This window comes from Puma concolor, chromosome B3 (genome assembly GCF_028749965.1).
Source record: "Puma concolor isolate L17-30 chromosome B3, mPumCon1.1.hap2, whole genome shotgun sequence".
NCBI classification, from domain to species: Eukaryota; Metazoa; Chordata; class Mammalia; order Carnivora; family Felidae; genus Puma; species Puma concolor.
Window position 1 is genome coordinate 104,896,937 of NC_141672.1, and position 6,035 is coordinate 104,902,971.

Sequence of the window (6,035 nt, forward strand, 5' to 3'; positions counted from 1 at the left end):
GAATGGCAAGAGACGCAGCTTCTTAATCTTCACTGTACTCATCCAGTGGGCAAATACTGAAGAAATTCTCAGTCACTAAAAGAGGATGCCGTTAATGTCAGCAATATGTATACTTTTCTCTGTTTTGTCTTCCCTATCCAACCTCTCTTACTGCCTTTGTAAACAGTGAAACATACTTGTTGGGAATGTGTGGGGTTCTATGCAATCAGGGACCAAGACAAAGGCAACTGGCCATTTGGCCAATTATTCTCAGTTGGGATAAGGTTCCTCTAAGATTCTAGAATTGACTACACTTTTTCAATATTTAATTCTTGAAGATTTTCTAGGACCTTGCAATCAGAAATATCTAATAAAAACTCTTCTCTTGAATCTCTCAGTGTGGGTTAACTGTCATATCAGCAGGAAAAAGAATCCATTTTATTTTACTAAGTGGTTAGACTATGATCAAATCAAGGTAAATCCCTAATAACTTCTTTTCCAACAGTAAATGTGTGTCCCTTATATTCTCCTGGATAATACTAGGCCAAAAAATGTCACCTGACTCACAGAACTGCATCTAATCTTTTCTAGCGATCAACCTCGCTCTAGATACCAATTCCTTTTTTCTCCTTAACAAGAACAACTGCGCCCCATTTAGGTTAAATCTTCCTTCGCTTGCAGTTGAGGGCAACGGGGTCAGCTCTTTGCTTTCATCATTTTAAAGTCTGTTTTTCACAATAACAGAGAAGAACATCTCTAAAACCAAACCAGACCAAATCTGGAGATCTTATCTAGTTTCTGCTTAACCAAGAACATCAGAATTACTCTTACTGCATTTTATGAAATAATCTTACTTTATACCATTACCCACCAATTTTCACACCTGACACTCCATTTGGCAGCTCTCTTAACTTCACACGTTTATGCATAACTCAAGCTATCCTCATTGCGCAATCTTGGTATTTCAACGTAGAAGCTTTTATGTTTTTTAATGTGTGCATATAATGTTACAAAAATAAACAAACCTGGTGATTCAATTACGAGTCCAAAGACAGAGCAATCTATGGACATAGAAATGGATCTTACAACAAATAGGACATTTGCTTAAATCTATCTGTTCTATGGCTTCATGTGAGTCTGAACCCTTGTATGCTCAGCATATAGCATCATAGTTTACTGAATAAATCAACCAAAACATTCTGTTTGCCTCATAATACTCCTTAAAGGGCCAAAATCTCCTGCCTAAAAAGTCAGCTATTGATTGTTAATTCCAATTGTGTAATTTCTATGCTCCCCCCCCCCCCACCACCACAGGCGCTATCACAAAAACCAGCTGGATGGAGGTGTGCAGAAGTGGGTCAAAATAAGAAGAATCCAGATTATATCATCAAAGCTTATCAGGAACCCATTGCTTCTTTCCATTGGCTTGGATTGTTTTTTGGATCAGTTACTATTCATTGAATAGTAGATTATGTCATTTAAGAAATATTCATTCTCTAATCAAATCAAGTTTGGATTCATGGCAAAAGATTGAAAATAACTTGTAACTTCAAACGTTGGAAATAAATTGATATTGCTTTATAGTAAGCCACAGAGGACTAAAATGACAATACATCCACAGCCACGGGTACACATTTCTTGGTCCACAGATCTAGGATGAGGGTAACAAAGAGGATCGTCCCACAGCCCAGATGCCCCTCCACCTCTGTGTTATTTCCTGCTTCCCAAAATCTCCCTAGAATTAATAGGGAGAATGGAGCTTTGGATAAGAAGTCACGGAAAGGTCTGGTTTTTATTAAAAGTCATAAGCAAATTATTTGGACTTGCCAGAAGCAGAAGTGTCGATGTTGTTACAGTAATCATTTTAAGACATTATGATCTTGAAGGATTAGCGACCAACTCCTGGAAGAAAAATTCGGCTGGTTCTCTACCTCTTCTTGCCAGGACATAGCCAATGACATCTAAACAATAGATATGTCAAGTTCTTTTTTTTTTTTTAATTTTTTTTTTCAACATTTATTTATTTTTGGGACAGAGAGAGACAGAGCATGAACGGGGGAGGGGCAGAGAGAGAGGGAGACACAGAACTGGAAACAGGCTCCAGGCTCTGAGCCATCAGCCCAGAGCCCGACGCGGGGCTCGAACTCACGGACCGCGAGATCGTGACCTGGCTGAAGTCGGACGCCCAACCGACTGCGCCACCCAGGCGCCCCTAGATATGTCAAGTTCTAAGCCTTCAACTGTATCACAGATGTATTTCTGGATTGCAGTTCAATAGTATTTTTTGCAATTATCTTTTATGGTGCTTTTCTTAGGCAACCAGTTCAGCCAGGCATGAGAATGACCAGACAAGTGACCTGAGGAGTTTTTTTCCTGACTCTCTCTCTCTCTAAATGCATGTTCTTTCCCTTTGCTTTTTAAAGTAACATTTCCATTCTTTATTATAATATAGGAGATCAACCAGAGAATGGTTAACAATATTTGCTGACCGCTGAAGCACAGTTGTTTCTGTGTCTATTCTCATGGGGAGAAAGCAGGCGCTGGTAGCGACTTCTTCGTAAGAAAGGGAAAAACGAAAAAGGCTGCAGAGCCTTGGGGATATTAAATTGCTGTGAGGCAGGAGGAAAAGGAATGTTCTGACCAAGTAAAGAGATTGTCAGATTTATTTTAAGAAGGTCTCAACATCAGACTGGGCATCAGTTCACAGACTGTAATACCTAATAAATGTCATTTTTTCCCAACAAAAGGAAATGTATATCGTGGGTGTTTATCTTGAAGGTACCTATTTTCATGTGAGTCAGGTACGAGAGACGAGGTAAGAAGGCCACAGCCATGGAGAGATAACAAAATAAGGTTCACGGCACTGTCCTTCTTACTCCACTTTCAGTTTCGGCTCCTCTAGTCCACGGAGCTGCTTTTTGCCTGCAGACAAACGTTTCAGATGACATTCTACAACCGTCCTGCACACACCCTCATCAGCCATCCAGCATTTGGCGATGTGCGCTTTTGCTGCTTAAGATCGCTTGAGTGAGTGAGTGTGACATTATCCTTGGAATAAGCGAATTCTTCTAATTTGCAGTAAAAGTGCACCATTCATACACTCTGCTACTTCAGTGTGGCAAGGTTTTGAAATCCACTTCACAAGTGATGGCAGCGCATTTCACATCAGATGGAAACACACTCTGATTGCTAACAGCTGCTACAGGCACATCTCACTGTCACAGCCTGAGCTCAGAATAGCAGGTCCTTTTTAATGCCCAGAGCTGCTACCATCTTAAATCATCTCTCTCTCTCTCTCTGACACACACACACCATATGCCACATGCCGCACACTCACACACAGGTCCATCCAGCTGCAAGTCCTACCACTACTTGCTGGCAACCTGCACGGCCAGACACCAGAGACGCAAAGAGGGCCCGTGGAACCCACCAACATCTCGCTGGGTCAGCTCCGCCGTATACAAATTAAGGATGGAAGTGCAAACAGGTTTCCAAAGGAGAAGAAAGGAAAGAGTTGGGGATGACCCTGAAGGTAAAGTGTGGAGGTTCATTTTGCAAGCGCTAGATCCTGGGGGTGAATCCCTACCCTGTCACTTACTAGCCATGTGAACTTGGGCAGGGTTCTTAATCTCTCTGCCTCTGATTCTCCTTGCCTTTAAAATGTTCGCTACCGGGGTGCCTGGGTGGCTTGGTCGGTTGAGCGTCCGACTTCAGCTCAGGTCACGATCTCACGGTCTGTGAGTTCGAGCCCCGTGTCGGGCTCTGTGCGGACAGCTCAGAGCCTGGAGCCTGTTTCAGATTCTATGTTTCCCTCTCTCTCTGCTCCTCCCCTGTTCATGCTCTGTCTCTCTCTGTCTCAAAAATAAATAACGTTAAAAAAAATAAAAAAAAAAATGTTTGCTACTTCATTATTAAAGCGGACCCGGCAGAGTGCCTGAAGAGCCAGTGCCTTCAGTAAGTGCTCTGTAAATGTTAGCAATCCTCTTCCTCCTCACCCATGTTTTAAGGGAAGTACTATCCGCTCAGGGCTGCAAGTGGAGTTGAGAAAACCAGCAGCAGAAAGAAGAACAGGTCAGTACACTCCTTTTAGATAAAGACACAGTCAAGGTTAGCAACTTTTTAAAAAAATTTTTTTAAATGTTTTTATTTTTCAGAGAGAGAAAGAGAGACAGAGTGTGAGTGGGGGGAGGGGAAGAGAGAGAGGGAGACACAGAATCTGAAGCAGGCTCCAGGCTCTGAGCTGTCAGCACAGAACCTGATGCAGGGCTCGAACTCATGAACTGTGAGATCATGACCTGAGCTGAGGTGGGACGCTTAACCAACCAAGCCATCAAGGCGCCCAAACAGCAGCTTTATTTGTAATGCAGAGGCCTAACATGAGAAGTAACATGAAGCAGATACAAAGCAGAATTGAAAGAGACCGGTGTGTATTATGTCAGCGACCCACTTTCTAGGTAAAGCCCACGGCAAGGCTGGCATCTTGGAGAGGTGGTAAGCAGAGGAAGTGGGAGAGGTTTCTAAGAGCTGTGTGGTGAGATAGCAAAAAGACTGAACTACAAGGGTTAGGAGGCTTCTAAAAGTACCTGTCACTGAGTGCAATTTACCAAACACCGGAGAAACTTTGCAACCCTCTTTCTCCAGGGCTCATCTGATCTTAGGTGCATTGTGGCACCAGACAATCTTCCCGATCCAGTCCTGCTCTATTATACTGTGATTTGATGATTAAGAGAGAGTTGAACTGTCATTTCTCCAACAGTAGGGACATCTTTTTCATGGCAAAACCCAGCAGGGTGTCATCTAGTCAGGGAAAAAGTTGTAATAGAAGTTGGAAGGGAAGACCACCTGGCAACCAAATTATCTGTTTTCATCGCATTTTGGTTTAGGAAAGAGAACAGAATGAAATGTTCTCCTCGAGGTCCACAGGAAAAGTTCTGCCAGAGCTCTTACCAGAGCTGGAACGCTTTGTTTCTATACACCTGCCCCTGCCCCACTCCCTTTTTTGGTCTTATGAAAGAAAAAATGTTTACTACTATCAGTCAAAAAGTATTTCTTTCAATATCATGCCCTGCCATTATAGAAGAGACAGACAGAAGAAACTGTTAGCAACACGATGCTAACTTGGTGTTGATAGAAAATAAAGTCCTATTTTCCCTTCAAAGTAAACAATTTGAATAGAATGTGCTGATACAGGGTAAGATTGTTTGTATTCCCACCCCCACCCTCAATAATTGTATGCTTTTGCTTTAAATCCAAAGCAGCAAAGCCCATGGCAAGTAGCATCAGTAATGCAAATCTATTTCCCATTGTTATTTATTTTTCACAAGAAAACCTCCAACAGCAAAGCATTTGAGGACCTCAAGCTACGTGGTTCCCAGCTACAACTGTCTAAGGCAATAGATGTCAAGGGCCAAGTCCAAGGTCATGTCAAGGACCATTAAGACATACAGAAGTAACCTCTGAGGAACTGTCTGGTGACAGCACAAAAGCGTATTCATCAGACAAGAGTCTTCTCTGTGAGATGCTGGGGAACCAATACCCAGAGGGGTGGCTGGAGTCAGCCCAGTGCTTTAGGAAAATCAACCTAACTACTCACGGCGACCTGCCTTTATTTTGATTTAGCTGTTATTCAAAGAAACCCGATGCAGCTACTGAAAGCAATTCCAAGAAACAAGAGTTAAAAAAAGAGAATTAAGGCTTAGAAAAAAATCATTTGAATAAGCGTTCAGGCTTCCAAACTGAAATTCTGAATGGGACAAGATTTTTTTCGGGTGCACAACCTTGGTATGTTGCTTGAAAAAAATCAGCCACACCTCAAACACACCTGCCAATAACCAGAAAGACGGCTAGCACCTATGAGGAATTAGTGTTCATTTAAAACATCCTTTAAAATACGTCACAAGATTAAGTTTGATCAGTCCTTACCCAACTCCACCCTCTAAAATAAACAAATATTTCTATTGAAGCCAGTTTCCTGTTCTTGGAATCAGCTTTTTGAGTTGTCAGTTAGACAAGATGAACTGATTACCATAAAACGTACCATTGTCAACAGCAAGACA

The 6,035-nt window shown here is 42.1% G+C and overlaps 1 protein-coding gene across 4 annotated transcripts in view; it reads right to left on the bottom strand.

The window, feature by feature from the left end:
• Positions 1-6,035, bottom strand: part of RORA (RAR related orphan receptor A) — a 722,772-nt gene that overhangs the window by 54,744 nt on the left and 661,993 nt on the right. The window lies entirely within an intron of this gene.